The 19,169-nt window shown below is 51.5% G+C and overlaps 1 protein-coding gene across 2 annotated transcripts in view; it reads right to left on the reverse strand.

The window, feature by feature from the left end:
* MAN1B1 (mannosidase alpha class 1B member 1) overlaps positions 1–19,169 on the reverse strand; it is a 727,728-nt gene that overhangs the window by 707,420 nt on the left and 1,139 nt on the right. The gene's annotated exons all lie outside the window — the stretch shown is intronic.

A 19,169-nucleotide genomic window follows, 5' to 3' on the forward strand; every position in this document is an offset into this window, starting at 1 on the left:
ACGCATTTACTTGACGAATCTAGATCCAACCTCAAGGAAATATGGCTCCCCTTCTTCGAAAAATACAGCCGCTCAATATAATCTTAAGCACCGGACCTGGAGAACTCCCCCCTAGGGGCCTCGGGCCATCGTTCACTGGTCCAACTTCGAGTCCTTCAAAGCTCGGCTCATGACTGGCGTGCCAAGTGCACATCATGTAGACATTGCTACGCTCTTTTCGGAACCCGCAAAATATGCAATTACTGAGAAGGAACAAGTTACTTACCTGTAACTGTTGTTCTCCAGCATGGGTCTGGCATGGATTCACATGCTCATGAATATTCCCCGTCGTCAGGCTGGGAATCCTCGGTAAAGAAAAAACCAGTATCAGTTTCGTTTCTGATCTGTCTTTCGTAGTAGTAACCAATCACTGGTCTCTGCGTCATACTGACCACAGCCAATGACTGCCCTCTACCTAAGCACCGCCTCTGGCAGCCATCTTCAGATTTGGAAGCACGTGAAGTGGCAGTATGACCAAGTGAAGAGCCGCAGAGGGGTAGGCGGGAGGGTTCGCATGTGAATCCATGCCAGACCCATGCTGGAGAACAACAGTTACAGGTAAGTAACTTGTTCCTTCTCCAGCATGGGGTCTGGCATGGATTCACATGCTCATGAATAAAGAATACATAGCAGTACACACATGCACAACCACGGGAGGTGGCAAAGGCTCAACATTAAGCATTACATCAAACTCAACATTAAGCATCTTACCTCCTCACCAGGCTCACCTCAGGCGAACAGGTTGCGCAGCACTGCTTGGCCGACCCTGGACTCCTCCCTGGAATCCCGATCGACGCAGTAGAATTTCGTGAAGCTGTGCGTCGACCTCCACGTAGCAGCCCTGCATATGTCCAGCAGGGGCACACCAGAAAGGAACGCTGTGGTAGCTGCGATCGCTCTGGTGGAATGGGCTCTCGGACGGCCAGGCAGCGGTCGGTTTGCCAACCGATGACAGTACATGATACAGCCGGAGAGCCATCTGGAAATGGAAGCCTTCGAGAGAGCCTTCCCCTGATTAACAGGTCCAAAGTTCACAAAGAGTTGTGACGTCTTCCGAAAACACTTTGTGCGGTCCACGTAGAACTTCAGCGCTCTAGCCACATCCAGCGAGTGCAAAGTCCTCTCAGCCGGCGACGAAGGCGACGGGAAGAACACAGGCAACACCAAGGGTTCGTTGAGATGGAAGTCCGACGGTTCCTTGGGCATGAAGGAGGTGTGCGTCCTGAGCACTACCCTCGTGTCCTGAAAAGTCAAGTACGGGGCCTTGCAGGAAAGGGCCTGGCTCTCTCCCACCCGTCGTGCGGAGGTGATGGCCACAAGAACGATCTGAACAGTCCCTTCATGAACTCTTTCACCAGACGATGAGACCACAGGGACGTCCGGCCCGTGGTTCTGGTGTATCGGGAGATCGCAGCAAGATGAATCTTGATGGACGCGTGTGCCAGTCCAGCTTTGGCCAGCGTCAGCAGGTACGGCAGCACCTGGGGAGCCGTAATCCGTAGAGGGTTAATCTTCTGTGCGTGGCACCAGACAGAGAACCTCTTCCATTTGTGTCCGTAGCATTTAAGAGTCGAGGACGCCCTGGCCTTTGCAAGAACCTCTCTGCAGTCGGCCGGTAAGTCGTATCCTCCAAACTCTAGCGCTGCAGGAGCCAGGCCTGCAAGTTCAGCGATTTCGGGTCGTGGTGGAGGATGGCGCCTCCTTCCCTGGAGAGTAGATCCGCGTCCACCGGCAGCTTGATTGGAGGGGACGCTGACAAGTCCAGAAGGTCCGGGAACCATATCTGCCTCGGCCACGCAGGTGCGACGAGGATCATCCTGCACCGTGACCTCTTGAGCCGGTTGACGAGCCGGATTAGCAGTGGCAAAGGAGGGAACGCGTAGAGGAACAGGCCCTCCCAGGGGAACGAGAAAGCATCGCCCATGCTCCTCGCCTGGGGAAACCTGCTGGCGAACCTCCGGCACTTGGAGTTCGTTGCCGTCGCGAACAAGTCGATCTGGGGTGTGCCCCACCGTCGGAAGAGGCGATCCACTAGATCCTGCCGTAGTTCCCACTCGTGGGACGAGCGCAGCTCCCTGCTGAGTGAGTCGGCGAAGGTGTTTTTTATCCCTGCCAGATGAAACGGCACCAGAAACATCCTTTGGGCGATTGCCCAATGCCACAGGTCCTGCGCATCCTTGGACAGTGCTGGGGACCTGGTTCCGCCCTGTTTCCTGATGTAAAACATGGTGGTGGTGTTGTCGGTGAAGATCCTCACCACCTTGCCCTTGAGGGACGGAAGGAAGGACCTGAGGGCCCGGAACACTGCACGGAGCTCCAGGACGTTGATATGGAGGGACTTCTCCGTCGGGATCCATAGGCCTCTCGCGTGCAGATTTGCGGTGTGCGCTCCCCACCCTTCCAGGGAGGCATCCGCGGTCACTGTCTCCTGGTGGTCTGGGGTCTGGAAGTCCATGCCCGCCGTCAAATGCGCGCGGGTGCCCCACCACCGGACCGCTCGGCGGAAACTCCCGTCGAGTGTGATCCTCTCCTCGAAGCCGCCCGTCGTTTGGATCCAGCGCGCGTCCAGGAACTCCTGCAACGGGCGCATCCGGAGCCTGCACATGGGAATGAGGTAGATGCAAGAAGACATCATTCCGAGGAGGGACTTGATGGACCTCACCTTGGCCGCGTCGGAAACCAACATCCGCTGTACCTTGCCCAGGATGGACCTGGTCCTTTCCTCCGACGGGGAGGCCAGAAGGGACACTGTCTAGCTTCGCTCCCAGAAACAGTGCGTTTTGTGCGGGTACCAGGTGGGACTTGGCGTAGTTCACGGAGAATCCCAGGTCCGTGAGAAGTTGGACGGTCCTTGCCGTGTGCTCCACGGCAAGCTCCCTCGTCTTGGCTCGGATGAGCCAGTCGTCCAGGTAGGGGTAGACGTGGATCCCCTCGCGGCGCAGCTGCGCCGCCACCGGTGCAAGGCACTTGGTGAATACCCTGGGTGCCGACCGTAGTCCGAAGGGGAGGGCTTTGAACTGGTAGTGACGCCCTAGGACCACAAACCTGAGGAATTTTCGGTGCCCCGTTAGGATGGGAATGTGGAAGTAGGCATCCTCCAAATCCAACGACGACAGGAAGTCTCCTTCCTCCAGCTGCCCCAGGACGTGCTGGAGGGTGACCATCCGAAACTTCTGCGCCTTGATGAACTTGTTCAGACGTCGCAGGTCTAGGATGGGGCGCCATCCTCCCGTCTTCTTCTTCACGAGGAAGTATCTTGAGTAAACTCCGGAGCCCCGAAGCCTCTTTGGGACGAGTTCGATGACGCCCTTCCTGAGCATCGCCTTTACCTCCAGGAGAAGCTGAGGGACGTGAAGCTCTTTCCTGGCCACGGGGGGGACGCGCGGGCACCTTCTTTGAAACTCGAGCGCGTGGCCCCGGGCTAAGGCGTCCAGCACCCAACGGTCGGTGGAGATAGACTCCCACACGCTGACGAAGCTCGCCAGCCGGCCTCCCACCGGGGTGCTTCGGTGGGGGCCCGACCCCACGGTCGGTTCAATCCTGTTTTGACGAGGCTTTGCCGCCTTGACCTCCTTGGCGACGACGGCGGGGTCCGCCAGACTTGCCTCGTCCTCTGTAGGCCTCCTGAGACGACGAGCGGGCCGCTTGACGGTAGGTGGAGAAACCACCGCCTGAACCTTTGGAGGCGCCCTTGCCTCCGCTGCTCCGAAAGGGCGTCCGTCGTTGCTGCAGAACCCCAAGGGCCCGGGCCGTCTCAGTGTCCGTTTTAATGGCCTGAAGGGAATCGTCCACTGTTTTCCCAAACAGGTTGTTCCCATCGAACGGCATGTCCAGGACTCTGGTCTGTACGTCTTGACGGAAGTCCGTAGCCTTGAGCCATCCACGCCGCCTAAGGCACACGCCGTTGCCCAACTGGCGAAACCCAGTGTCGGCGATGTCCGTCGCAATAGTGATGGTGTGGTCCGACGCCACCTCGCCTTCCTGGAGGATCTCCAGGGCATCCGCCCTCTTGTCGTCCGGTAGGAAGTCCAGCAGGGGGGCCAGTTTGTACCAAAGCTCCCTGTCGTAGCGGGCCACGATAGCCAAGGCGTTGGCCGCTTTAATCGTCGTCGCTGCAGACGAGATGACCCTGCGTCCCATAGCGTCCAATTTCTTTCCCTCGCCGTCCGGTGGGGAAGTCGATGTGGAGGCCGCACCCCCCCCGCGCTTTCTTCCTGGCCGCCGCGGAGACGACGGAGTCCGGGGTAGGCTGCATCCGGAGGCACAGGGGGGCCGCGTCTGGGACCCGGTACTTCTTCTCGAACCGGTCTCTTCTAGCCGGCGTCGTGGAAGGGTTCTTGAGGAGGGCGAGGCCCTCATCCCAAATGTCGTCCAGTAGAGGCACCGCGAGGACCGTCTTCCTCTTGGCCTCGCGCCGTTGATAAAGGAATCCTTCCTTTTTCTTCTCCTCAGGGCAGAGTTGGAAAAGCTCGGATGCCCTGGCGATCATGGAGTGGAACGATCCAATCTCGTCGGGAGGAGAAACCCTGGTGGGAGGCGACGACGGTAGAGCCTCGTCGTATACCTCGTCGTCCGTACCCGTCGCTGCCATGTCAGTCCCCGTATCATCCCCTCGGGAGGACGGGGAGGGGGGCTGGACGGGGCGCGACGGCTGAAAAGGATGTGGAGGGTGAATCCTTCTTTTCTTGGGCGGGGGAGCACCAGAAGGTCCCGGTTCCGGATCCCCCGACGGGAGAGGTTCCTCCGTCGGCAACGGTAGTCTCGTCCTTATCTCTGAGCATAAGGACTGTATAGCCAACAAAATGGCCGCCGAGTTGTCTTGCGGCACTGGCAGAGGGGAATCCGACGGGCGATCAGGAGCCCCGTCGGCACCCTCGACGATGTCATCGTCACCTGCGTCGGGATCCATCCCGACGGGCCGGTCTTCCTCCACGCCAAGGCCGTGGCTTAAGACCTCAATCAGCTCTTCCTCTGAAGCTGAGGCCGAGTCTACGACGACGCCCTGCCCCCCCCTTTGTCTTCCCCGCCGGGGGTTTCACGGGGGTCCTATCGATGGGCACAAAAGAGGACTCCCTCCGAGGTGGCAGGGAGACTGAGCCCCGAGGTCGCCACCACTGGTGTAGCCTCCACAGGCTGAGCCAGGGCCGCCGCGACAGTATCGATAGAGGGCTTGGCCGGATGGATTAAGGCCTTCACCACCTTAGGTGCGCTCACCGCCTTATCCTTGAGGGGGGGGACATTGCCTCGCTCCCCCTCCGATGGGGCCTTCGAGCTCGACCGGGGCCTCTCCAGGAGCTTCGCCGGGTGCTCGCCCTTCCTCTTACCCGACCCAGAGCGTTGGCTCGTTGCTGAAGGTGCAGGGGAGGGTGCGCCCTGCCTAGCGCCCGTAGAGCCCGACCGTTCGGCGCTCCCGGTGCCAGCCGACTCGCGGTGCTTGGCCTTGTGTTGGACCCCCGTCGCCGGGGCGTCCTCAAAGGTCTTAGAAGACCGCTCGGATTTCTTCCTCTTCTTCTCGCCTGACGGGCTCTTCCCTTCCAGCCAGTTGGCGAGACGTTGATGGCGGTCCTTCATGGTCCGCTCCGACATATTGCTGCAAAACGCACAATCCTTCTCCACGTGCGTTCTGTCCTCATGTAGGCAGTAGAGACAAAAGGAGTGTTCGTCCTCCTTAAAGACGTTCTGAAGCTGGCATCCAGGGCAGATCCTGAACAGCTTTCCGGGCGTCGAGCTTCCCTTCTCCTGGGCCATGTCCGGGCCTGAGAAACTTCTGGAATCCTCCAAAAGCGTAGCTCGACGAGATCTTCACCCTTGAGGGGCACAGACGAATCCGACACGGGTCCCCGTTGATCGGATGGAAAGTCGGTGGAGCTTGAGGCTCTTTTTGACCGAAAAAACGAAGTTTTTTAGAGAAAATGTGAAAAAATAGCACTAACGCTCGAGAGCAATAGCACGAGGATCCCAACACATGAACGTGCGGTAAAAATCTGAAGATGGCTGCCAGAGGCGGTGCTTAGGTAGAGGGCAGTCATTGGCTGTGGTCAGTATGACGCAGAGACCAGTGATTGGTTACTACTACGAAAGACAGATCAGAAACGAAACTGATACTGGTTTTTTCTTTACCGAGGATTCCCAGCCTGACGACGGGGAATATTCATGAGCATGTGAATCCATGCCAGACCCCATGCTGGAGAACATATGTTCTGCGTTGTTGTAACACATGTGCGAAACCTAATAAAATTTGATTTTCAAAAAAAAAAAAAACATCAACGACAGCACAGAATGCAGCTCATATAGACCCCTGTCCTTACTAAATGCGGATAACAAGATTCTGAATGCAATATTGGCTATGAGGCTGCGTAGGGCCATCCCGATCCTAATCCACCAAGACCAAACAGGGTATATGTGCCTGGTAGAACCATCCCCGAAAATGTACGTAAACTGCATCATGTCATTTACAGTACTGAAGGTAGACGGGAGAAAGGGGCCGTGGCGTCCCTCGACGCCTCTAAAGCATTTGACTCGGTCCGCTGGAAATGGCTTCTAGCTACCCTGTCCAAGATGGGAATGGGGCCTAGCTTCATCAAATGGGTCACACTCATTTACACCAATCCTGCGGGCAGAGTATGCACCAATAATACCTTCTCTGACAAATGGAGGCTATCCTGGGGCACTAGGCAAGGATGCCCCTATCCCCTATGTTATACATCATTGCTATTGAACCTGTTGCGGCATATCTTAGACAGGAATACGGAGACATCGAGATAGACGGGGGGACCCATCTACTCTCTATGTATGCAGATGACATGCTCCTCTACCTGAAGAACCCCAAACGCATACTGCCTTACATATTAGAGACTTTAGAAGGATTTCACAGATATACTGGGATCCAAATTAACCTTAGTAAATTCTGCCTGTTCCCCCTGGAGACCCTGAGTGGGCTTGAGGCTGACGCACTCCCTACACTAGCCTTAAAATGGGAACCCACCTTTAAATATCTGGGCATCAAGATTCACCGAGACCCTAAGACCGAACACGATCAGGGCAAAGGAAGGCCTAGCGAAATCAATGGACTTTTGGAGCAAGCTGCCACCGGTGGCGGGCAGAGTGGGGCTGCTCAAAATGGTAGCATCGCCCAGATTGCTCTATTTTTTCACCAATGTGCCATACAATATACCACAACCATTTTATAACGTCTTACACAAGTTCTGTAGAAAATTCCTGTGGCAGGAGGGGAGGTGCAGAGTCGCCTTGGAGACAATGCAAATACCCTATGACAGAGGAGGCCTAAAGGTCCCCAATTTTGAACTTTACTATTTGGCTGGACAATTGAAGCATGTGATCCAATGGATGGCTGATGACGCCTCAACAGACACCCGCCTGCTGCAGCCAGGGATCACCCAATTGCTACTTAGGGATCTTCTGTGGGCCGCGCCAAGCAAAAAACACCAATATCCACACTTGATCCTACTTGGAACTCAGATATGGAAAAGAGTCTGCAAGGCTACTAAAATAACGGACCTCTACTCCGCACAGATCCTGATCGTGGCAATCATGGCAAATAGACTGGGGAGCCACAAAACAATAAGAGACATATGGGAACCATGTGGCGTCACCACCCTAGGAGGATCTGGTGGGCGATCAGGGTATCTTAACTTTCGCTGAGCTGCAAGAGGCCTCTAGGATACATACGGGACAGTTCCTACTACACAATGCGGTAGTGAAAAGACTAGCAGCCCGCTGGCCCTCAATGGAAAACCTAGACACCGGCCACGAGAGTATCGAGAGCCCGCTGGGAGCAGCGGAGGGGGGCCATGAGACCTCCAGAATCTATGAAACACTGCCAGACGGCACTACCCAACACAGCCTCAAGTGCAAGGCGAAGTGGGAAACGGAATTTGATCTACAGTTCGAAGACGCAGAATGGGAGACTATAACATGATATCACAAAAAAGTATCTAGAAACACCAGGTTTCAGCTCATACAATTCTATATTATTAACAGAGCATACCTCACCCCAGACATCATCTCCAGATTCAGCAGAGCCAATACCACGGGATGCCCCAAATGTAACAAACCCCAAGACATCACCCTGGAAGTGCACACGCCTATAGCATGCATCCTGGGAAGACACCCCAGGAACAAAAAGAATAAGCCACTGAACAGGCTCAAAGACCTAATGTACATACTTGCAAAAAGACGCATCGCCACGTGCTGGAAGCGCTCCCAGGCCCCGAGCTTATCAACGTAGTGGGAAGACCTTCGAAGATGGACGAAGGCCGAGACAGGCGCCTGGGAGACTGCCCAATGCCAACAAAAACTGGACACCTCTAATGACCTACTCCAATGGATGGCGCTCACAGTGACGCTGTTTAGCCCTAAGGCGGTAGACTCCTCAAGCGAAGACATTAATGACCCATAATAACTATAAGTGCACGGACCTTGGGGTGCAGATTGTGATGGTCTTGATAGTTGGGAGGGAGGGGAGGGAGTTATAAGGTTGTTGTATGCGGATAGGCTACGGCCATGTTTGTTGAATTGTTGATGGAAAATAATAAACAAATTAAAAAAAAAAAAAAAATTCCCACTAATCGGATCCCCTTTTTGTGCCGTAATCAAAATCATCATCTGGGGTTTCCTTACTCCACTGGGCAGTTAAAAGTTTATTTTGGGCAAGTGTTTGGGACCTGTGGTGATGGCAGCGACCTGAATTTCCCCCAACAGGGACTCTATCTCTAAGAGATCCCTGTGGATGGCTCTGGTTTTGGCCAACTGGTCAGCCAGGACATTTCCGGTTTTGTATGGTCCCTCTATCCTGGAGTGACCCTTGATCATTTTCCAGTAGATGGTCATGTCTTTAGAGGTGAACAGATCATCAATGGCTTGTATTAATTTTCCATGCTTGAGTGGATTATTTGCACACAGCATGCCTCCGCTTTTCCAATTTTATCATCAGGTGCTCCATGAACCCATTCCGGACATAACTCAAAAATGAAAAAGGAGGATTAAATATCTAGCATTTTGAAAAATATCATCAGGTTTTCACAACAATACACTTCCTACCATTCATATCAGAATTCGGATGACTTAGACAAGCATGGTGGGTCCACTGAATCCTGCGGCAATCCTATCAACCACAAACAAAGATTGGGTGAGAGCTCTACATTGACCAAGTTTCTATCACCAACCTGGAGGGTGATGGCCACAACCTTAGATATGGTCCCGGGCCTAATGAGTTCTTCCTCAATATGGCTGAATCCCACAGTCAAAATTGAGAATAAAACAATTTCTGGGTCAGATTGGTTTCTGGCAGGGGAAAAGAAGATTGATGACCTATTTGAAGGAGGAAAGTTGCTATCTTTTCGAGATCAGAGGAAATAATGTGGTCTTGATGAATGCACTTATGGGGAATATCGAAAACTAAGAGGTGCAGTGAATTTGTCAGCACTTGAATCATCAGATTTAATGGTTACTGTTAAGAACATAGGAGGACAAGACCATATAGCATCAAAGATGTGTAATCTCCTGAGCAGAAATTCAGGAGGGAATGACAAGCTCTTGACCTCCTGGTCGCATTGTCTACAAGGCGAAATGACACAGCAGCGTTGGGAGGCACTGTGTAAAAACATTTAAATAATGTGCTTAAATATTGGTGAAAGAGAGCGACAAGTGAAACTAATGAATAAAGTATTTTGGACTCCAGAGCGTATGCACAAGCAAGGTTTGAGCTCAACAAATGCATGCTGGGGATGTGGACTTTCGCGAGGCTCTCTTGAACATATGGTTTGGGACTGCTACAGAGTGAGAGCATTTCCGAAAGTGATTACCGATGTGATGAATACAGTTTTGAGTGAAGAGAGGGAGTTTAACTTTGAAACTTTGATTCTGGGTGAAGACACTGATCTAGAGGACCTACAGTATCACCATGTAACATGGACCTTGAAAGGTTCTTTGGCTGCGAAAAGGATAATTCTACGTAATTGGAAATCATCTGTATTCCCATCATCAGAATCATGGATGGGGGAAATGTACTCAATATGTAATATTGAAAGAGTTGTAATGCCCTTGTGTCAAGCTGATTGGCCCGAGAGGATTGTAGGCTCAGATGGATGGAACCATAGTCCAGGTGGAGCTTGTTGTCAAGACCATGAATCTTCCAAGAACCTCAGTGCAGCGACAGTTGGTAGATAGACCAGTGTAGCAGAAAAGGTATTCGCAGTAGGCAAAAGGAGCTTGGCTGGTGCAGATGGTTCCAAAGGTACACAGGATGAGGTTCGGAGTCAGGCAAGACAGGAAAGAGTCAGTTGGAGCTAGCTGTCTGGCCAAATAGAGAACTGTAGGAACGTGCCCAAGATGGAACAGGGGAATGCAGGCTAGTGTAGGATAAGTCCCATCTACACAATGATGACTCAGGACAGAACTCCGGAACGGGCTGAGGGAAGGCTGACCCAGGGCAGAACCCAGGTAGTAGCTGGAGGCTGGCTGGCCCAGGGCCGGACCCAGGTGAGGATTGGAGGCAGGCAGGCCCAGGACAGGACCCGGGTAAGGACTGGAGTCAGGCTGGCCCAGGGCAGGCCACAGGTAAGGACTGGAGGCAGGCAGGCCCAGGACAGGCCTCAGGTAGGACTGGAGGCAGGCAGGCCCAGGACAGGCCACAGGTAAGGACTGGATGCAGGCAGGCCCAGGACAGGCCACAGGTAAGGACTGGATGCAGGCAGGCCCAGGACAGGCCACAGGTAAGGACTGGATGCAGGCAGGCCCAGGACAGGCCACAGGTAAGGACTGGATGCAGGCAGGCCCAGGACAGGCCACAGGTAAGGGCAGGGCAGGAACAACGAGGTGAGCAAAGCGAACCGCGTTGAGACGCGACCCGCTTTGACTCGCGGCCTCTTTTATGGGCCGCCGGCGCCCGAGAGGCCTGGAACGCAAACCGTTCCGTTTCCGGGCGCCGGCGAACCCATAACGAGGCTTGGGAGGCAAGCCCCCACGGCGCATGCGCGGAACCGAGAGAGAGGGCCTCCGCGCATGCGCCGAAGGCCGCCGGCCCCGTAACCCGTCGCTCCCCTCCCGGCGAGTCCCCAGACGCGAACGCGCGGGTAGACTCGCCAGGAGGAAATGGGAGCGGCAGACCCCAGTCTCCCGCGTGACATGACACTATGCCCCCTCCCAGGAAGACCCGGGGCCCCAGGTTTCCAGGGAAACCGTACGTAGAACTCACGTATCAGCCGGGGAGCATGCACGTGCTGGCGCGGTTCCCATGTACGATCACAGGCTGGGTACCCCTTCCAGTCAACCAAATAGTGGAGCACCCCTCTACGGTAACGGGCATCACAGATCTCGTGTACCTCAAACTCAGGGACGCCCTGTACCAAAACAGAGGCCGGACGAGGAGAGGTGCGGCCGTAATCATCGACCACATAGGGCTTTAACAGGGACACGTGAAAAACGGGATGTACACGCCAGGAAGAGGGTAGGCGAAGACGGAAGGCTACAGAGGACAACCGTTTGGTGATAACAAAGGGTCCCAAATATCGAGGGGCCAGTTTGACGGGCAGATTGCGGAGAGGCAGGTTCTTTGGAGGACAACCACACCTTGTCGCCCTCCTGGAAATTAGGTTCTGCACTCCTCTTCCTGTCTGCCTGTCTCTTCATCCGATCCTTGGCTTCACTTAAGATCTTGCGTGCAAGTTCTTGCTGTTCCCGGATGTGTAAGACCAGACCATCAGCAGAGGGAACAGTACTAGATGGAACTGGTTGAAAAGGCATTAACCGAGGATGTAGACCAGTGGAACAGAAGAATGGGCTGACTCCAATGGAAGCATGAACGGTGTTGTTGTAGGATACTTCGGCCAGATCTAACCCATCTTTCCAATTAGACTGTGTGGCATTGGCAAAACAGCGGAGGTACCCCTCCAAAGTCTGATTGGTCCTTTCGGTTAGCCCATTTGTCTGTGGGTGGTAGCTTGAGCTTAGAGCTCTATGTATTCCCAGATGACCACACACCTGTCTCCAAAATGATGAAAGGAACTGGGTACCTCTATCCGATATGATTTTCTCCGGTAGGCCGTGCAACCGGTAGATGTCGTGCAGAAACGCCGAAGCCATTTGAGTAGCTGTAGGGATTTTCTGGAATGGGATGAAATGGGCCAGTTTGGTGAAGCTGTCCACAACCACCATTATACAGGTGTACCCTTCAGATGGAGGCAAATCCACAATGAAATCGGTGGCGATGGTATGCCATGGATAGGGAGCCACTTTGGTGGGCATTAACAAACCCAATGGTCGTCTTCTGGGAACCTTGCACTGGGCACAAATTGGACAGCTGTCGATGTACTTCTGGACCTCGGTCGCCCAACCAGGCCACCAGAACTGTCGGGATATCAAGTCTCGAGTGGCTCTGACCCCGCGATGTCCTCCTATGGGTGAATCATGGAATCCATGTAGAATGCCCCTTCTAACGGCTCCTCTAGGTATGTAGAGCCTTCTCTGAAAAAACAACAGTCCATCTCGTTCTGAAACCAATTGCCGACTAAGAAGGGTCGTTCTTTCTGGATCCGACCGAGTGGCTTCCGCGATGGACTTAAGGTGAGAGGACAAGGCCAGCAGAAAATGGCGAGGAGAAATCAGTGGCAGTTCTGGACAAGGCGTCCCATCTATGTTTTCCAGGGACCTGGAAAGTGCATCCGCCTTTGTATTGGAGGTTCCCGGGATATAAGTAACATGGAACTCAAACGGAGAGAAGAAGAAGGCCCACCGGGCTTGACGAGGAGTCCGACATTGCAGAGAGCGAAGATATTGCAGATTGCGATGGTCTGTCCGCACCTCCACAGAAAAGCGTGCTCCGAGGAGAAAATGTCTCCATTCCTCGAATGCGGTCTTGATGGCCAACAGTTCCCTTTCAATCACCGCGTAGTTCCGTTCGCTGGGACTCAACTTGCGAGAATAATAGGCCACTGGATGTTCCACTAACGTCGTTGGATCTTTCTGAAGAAGGACTGCTCCTACAGCGAAGCTGGAAGCATCGGCCTCCACTATGTAAGGCAACTCTTCCTGGGGATGGCGCAGGATCGGGGCAGCCATAAAGGCCGACTTCAATACGTCGAAAGCCTGAGAAGCCACGAGATCCCATTCGAACGTGATCTTGCTGCTGGTTAGCCTGGTGAGGGGCGCCGAGATCTGTGAGAACTGTGGGATAAAGCGCCTGTAAAAGTTTGCGAATCCCAGAAAGCGTTGGAGAGCCTTGATATCGTGTGGATGTTTCCATTCTTGTATGGCTCGCACCTTCTTGGGATCCATCCCAATACCTTCTTGATTGATAACAAATCCCAAGAACTCAATGCTGGGTTGGTGAAAGCTACATTTCTCCGCTTTGGCGAACAGGTTATTGACGGACAGCCGATGAAGGACCTCACGAACGTGTTCCACATGCTTGTCTAAGGATTTAGAGAATATCAATATGTCGTCCAGATAAACCCAGACGGATAATCCTAACAGGTCACCAAAGATGTAGTCCATGAATCGTTGAAAAACAGCAGGGGCATTACATAAGCCGAAAGGCATAACCCTGTATTCAAAATGCCCAAAAGATGTCTTGAAAGCTGTCTTCCACTCGTCCCCACTCCTGATGCGCACCAAATGATAAGCTCCGCGGAGGTCCAATTTGGAGAAGATTCGCGCAGTATGCAGGGTTTCAAGGATACTGCGAATTAAGGGTAAAGGATACCGGTCCTTGGCTGTTATGTCATTCAACTGCCGGTAGTCGACACAGGGTCTCAATGTACCTTCTTTTTTCTTTACAAAAAACAGGGGAAATCCTGCAGGTGATTTTGACGGCACAATGTACCCCTTTTCTAGACTCTCTGACAAATACTCCTGAAGAACTAGCTTCTCGTCACGTGTCAAAGCATATAATTTCCCATGGGGAATAACGTGGTCCGGTAGCAGGTCAATGGAGCAATCAAAGGAACGGTGTGGAGGAAGGGGTATGTTGCCGGGTTCAGAAAACACCTGTTTGAATTCGGAATATTCCTGTGGGACCAGAGACGTGGAACATAGATGAACCCCATTGCTGTCCGTTACTAGAGAAGTCGAAACGGTCCTGGTGGGAACCGGTAGCTTGCATTCCTGAGCACACCTTTCGGATGAAAAGGTCAAGGTCTGGGTTCTCCAGTCTATCAAAGGATTGTGGTGTTGCAACCAAGGTAATCCCAAGACCATCTTGTAGTTCGGTGACTTAATAACATCAAAGGCTAGTTCCTCGTAATGATCAGCAATCAGAAGAGCCAGTCCAACTGTGAACTGACTAACGGGTCCAGAAGACAAGGGAGTACCATCAATAAGCTCCACCGACAGAGGCGTGTGTCTAGAAACGAGTGGTATCTTATGTCTGGTGACGAACGTTTCGTCGATGTAATTGCCGGAAGCCCCACAGTCCAGAAGACCGGATACTTCCAGGTTCTTGTCTGGTAATTTAATTCGGACCTTCAGGGTCTGTAGCACCGCTGGTTGCATGGGCAGATGAATAGAACAAATAACAGAAGGGTCTGAGGAAGGAATGGGACCTGTCGTTGCCCTTCCTGTATACGACAGGTCTCCTAGTTTCCCGACTTCTTCTTCTGCGGACGCAAAGGACACGTACCCAAATAATGTCCAGCTGCTCCACAGTAAAGACACAAACGCAAAGACCTCCTTCGTTTCTTTTCTTCTTCCGTCAAAGGTCCCCTCATGGCTCCTACTTGCATGGGCTCAGGTCCGAACTCGGTCGACCCAAACGAACCAGCGGGTGAGTTGGTCGTCCGGGGACCGCTTCTGTCAAGCCGACGTCTCTCAGCCTTTCGTTCGGCTAGCCTTTGGTCAATACGGAGTACTTGATCAATCAAGAGTTGAAGGCTCTCTGGTTCAGGGATGTGAAGTAACTCATCCTTGTACTCCTCTCTCAGGCCTCGACGAAACAGTGTCTTCTGTGTAATTTCGGGCCACTGGGAGTCGGTAGCCAAAAGTCGGAAACGGCTGATGTAGGTGATGACGTCATTGCTTCCCTGTTTGTAGTCCATCAATTGATTCTGTGCAACGGAGGCCAGGTTCGGCGTCTGGAATACCTCAAGAAAGGCCTTTTCAAAGGCAGCAAAGTCATTCAAAATAGGACTGTTCGTAACCACAAACGGAGTTGCCCAAGCTAATGCGTTCCCAGTTAGGTTCCCCAAGATGTAACCAATCTTGGCCCTATCGTTGTTGAAGTAGGTAGACCTGAAGAGAAAGTGTATCCTGCAGTGGTTACAAAACTCTGCCACCCGTCTAGGGTCTCCGTCGAATTTGATGGGTGTTGTATGAGCCAATGATCCCTCTACCTGAGAGGTACTGGGTGCTCCTTGCGTTATCATTTGTCGTAATGTTTGATTCTCCTGACGCAGGGCGGTCATCTCGGCCCTGAGCGCTAGCAACTCGTTCCTCATGTCCTGCGATTCATCCATCTCTGAATCAGAAGGAAGGCGTCTCAATCTGTCAAGCTGATTGGCCCGAGAGGATTGTAGGCTCAGATGGATGGAACCATAGTCCAGGTGGAGCTTGTTGTCAAGACCATGAATCTTCCAAGAACCTCAGTGCAGCGACAGTTGGTAGATAGACCAGTGTAGCAGAAAAGCTATTCGCAGTAGGCAAAAGGAGCTTGGCTGGTGCAGATGGTTCCAATGGTACACAGGATGAGGTTCGGAGTCAGGCAAGACAGGAAAGAGTCAGTTGGAGCTAGCTGTCTGGCCAAATAGAGAACTGTAGGAACGTGCCCAAGATGGAACAGGGGAATGCAGGCTAGTGTAGGATAAGTCCCATCTACACAATGATGACTCAGGACAGAACTCCGGAATGGGCTGAGGGAAGGCTGACCCAGGGCAGAACCCAGGTAGTAGCTGGAGGCTGGCTGGCCCAGGGCCGGACCCAGGTGAGGATTGGAGGCAGGCAGGCCCAGGACAGGACCCGGGTAAGGACTGGAGTCAGGCAGGCCCAGGGCAGGCCACAGGTAAGGACTGGAGGCAGGCAGGCCCAGGACAGGCCACAGGTAAGGACTGGAGGCAGGCAGGCCCAGGACAGGCCACAGGTAAGGACTGGAGGCAGGCAGGCCCAGGACAGGCCACAGGTAAGGGCAGGGCAGGAACAACGAGGTGAGCAAAGCGAACCGCGTTGAGACGCGACCCGCTTTGACTCGCGGCCTCTTTTATGGGCCGCCGGCGCCCGAGAGGCCTGGAACGCAAACCGTTCCGTTTCCGGGCGCCGGCGAACCCATAATGAGGCTTGGGAGGCAAGCCCCCACGGCGCATGCGCGGAACCGAGAGAGAGGGCCTCCGCGCATGCGCCGAAGGCCGCCGGCCCCGTAACCCGTCGCTCCCCTCCCGGCGAGTCCCCAGACGCGAACGCGCGGGTAGACTTGCCAGGAGGAAATGGGAGCGGCAGACCCCAGTCTCCCGCGTGACATGACACCTTGCAGAAGAAGGAGAGGCTATTTGATAATGGATGGAGTGGTTTTCTGAGTTTGTAATTTGATTAGCTGTCAAAGATAAAGAGTTGGCGATCTGACAAAATATGGATATTAAGATAAATCTATTTTTAATAATGTTATGAACTTGAGCTAATATTCATAGATTGAAATATGTATCTGACAAAATTTGTCGATTGATTTGTCCTTCTTGGTGTGGGTTTGTTTGCGTTTTTTCCGCTTGTTCTTCTTTTCCCCACTCCTTCATTTAACCTTCTATGTTTCTGATCATAAAGGAAGGGAGAAGCTTGCAGTTTTTTCTTTAATATATAGTTTTTGTTCAAGGTAGGATGTATTAACTGAAAGGTATTCCGATATCTATTTCTATTGTTGAAAATTGAATAAACTAGTAAAAAAAAAGTCTCCATTCCTGCACCACTAAATCATGTATGTGTGTACTAATGGGTACTGCCACAAATCAAATACTTTCACTACAGTACATAACACTCCAAAGAGTAACACGTCTGCACGTCTTATGAGGATTTTAGATTATTCCCTCAGCCCCATCCATAAAATGAGTTATAGCAAAGCCAGTACCATGTTTTCAACCAGGCTGACTATTCAGCATCAAAATGGAGAATTGCTTGGCTTAAGGGAGGATAGTATGTGTTGGAGTTGTTCTACGGAGGAAGGCACTTTGCTTCACGTTATGGAATTGTTCGAGGGTTAAAGGTTTTTGGAGTGAGGTTTTGGATAGAGTTGATTTGGTGGGGAACATCTCTTTTCCAAGGACACCATCATCAGTTCTTTTGAAATCACCAGTGGGCACTCGTCACTTTAGCTATGCGACTCTGTGTTGGGCTAATAAGGTGTTTTTGGTGGCGACTCGTCAAATTTTACGCCTCTGGAAGACGAGAAAGAAACCAAGTATTGATGAATGTTATTGTAGGTGCAGTTGCTCTCAAGATTTGAGAGGATTAAGCATTATGCTTTACATAAAGAAGAATTTTATAAGGAACAGTGGGAGGCTTTTAATGAACTCTATGTGTGAATTAAGTGCTGATGGGCGATGGTTTTTGTTTCAGAGTGGTTAATTTACTATTGTGTTATTTTTATTGTGTTTGTGTTGTGTGGTTGTGTGTTTGTGTGCTTTTTTTTATTTTCTCTTGTTTTCCTCTGATTTTTGGCTAGTTATTTCAAATTAGGTTTGTTGCGATTAGTAGAGATAATTGATAGGCTTTTCTTAATTATTCTGTACTATTTGTATCAACTTGTATAATGCTTTTTTTGTTTTATTTGTCGTTTTCTTGTTATCATAATTGTTGTTTTGGAATGATATGTATTTCTTTTGATAAATCTTTAAATAAAGTTGTCAACAAAAAAAAAAAATGGAGAATTGCAAAGCTGCTTGCCCACTTGTGAGCGTTAACAGGGCACGCTTAATACAAACTGCCTGGTCTGTGTGTAATAATAAAGTCACAAGTAGACTTGTTTAAACCTCCTTTCTTCCTGGCAGGGAACAGCCATTGCATGTCCTCATTTTAATTCACACCTGCATCTACGGCTGAGAATTACACCACAGTGGTCCCTCTCCTCCTTCCGTTTAATGTTTTGATGCAGGCTTTGTTACTCTGTTGCATAAAGAGCAAACATGCATAATTGGCAAAGTGGAGAAATCTCCTAGCTGCCCAAAAGACCACCTCACCAGCCTAATGAAAAAGAAACCTCTGAGCCACGTTCCAGTGAACATTCTAAGCAGCCAAGAATGAGAATTTACCTACATGTAAGGTTTTCTTTTGCTTGGTTCACACTTTATAAACCCTTTCCATACATGTTGCCAAAGGTACCCTCACACTAGTCAAGGGAAGTGTCTCGTTGCTTTCTGTAATCACCACACAAAAGTAAGCAAAGAGTAATTCGCAATGCGTCAGCCACCATCAGCGTCCTCCTAGGGCCGAGGCTTGAATCGAGTGCATAATAGGACCACCCCGAGATAAATTCAACTGTTAAAAAGATAATTTACAATGCTAAATCCTGAAAATATCTTACCACAAAAGAACAGAAAAAAAACAGAATTGCATCTCCCCAGCCCAAAATAAAACTACTATACTACTTTCAATTTTACTCTCAATTTAGCAGTCATCACCAATCAAACATTAACCTGGGTTATTGTACAATGTTGGTCAACTGCCATACTACATACATCCTTCCTGGAGAAGGGAACAATAATCCAGAACAATGTAAAACATCAATCTCAATCCCTATTGTCCTCTTCACCCCCAATAAATCCATGGATTGCAAATGTTACCACAGTGGCAAACGAAAACATCTATACTCAAGAAAAATTAAGGCTTCCGGTGAACAAGGTCATCCTTGCAAGGCAACTCCAACGAATTTTTTTAAGCACTACCTTGCTGAACTGACTACTAATATAGGCAACACATCTCAAGAGTGGCAGCAATCCCTCCTCACTCAAAATAGCTTCAATTACACAACCCCCAAAAAAGTCAAACCAATAACGAATCTGCCCTGCTGAGTCCCCATAAGCCTCAATAGTATCCAAATAGCTCTTCAACGTTCACATCAAACCAATACCTAAGCCCTCGCGAAATGCCTGGCTCTTAGGTTTATTTGATGGGGCAAAACATTTAAAAAAAATATGAACACA

The sequence above is a fragment of the Ambystoma mexicanum genome, chromosome 8 (assembly GCF_040938575.1).
Source record: "Ambystoma mexicanum isolate Mex_15411 chromosome 8, UKY_AmexF1_1, whole genome shotgun sequence".
Taxonomy (NCBI): Eukaryota; Metazoa; Chordata; class Amphibia; order Caudata; family Ambystomatidae; genus Ambystoma; species Ambystoma mexicanum.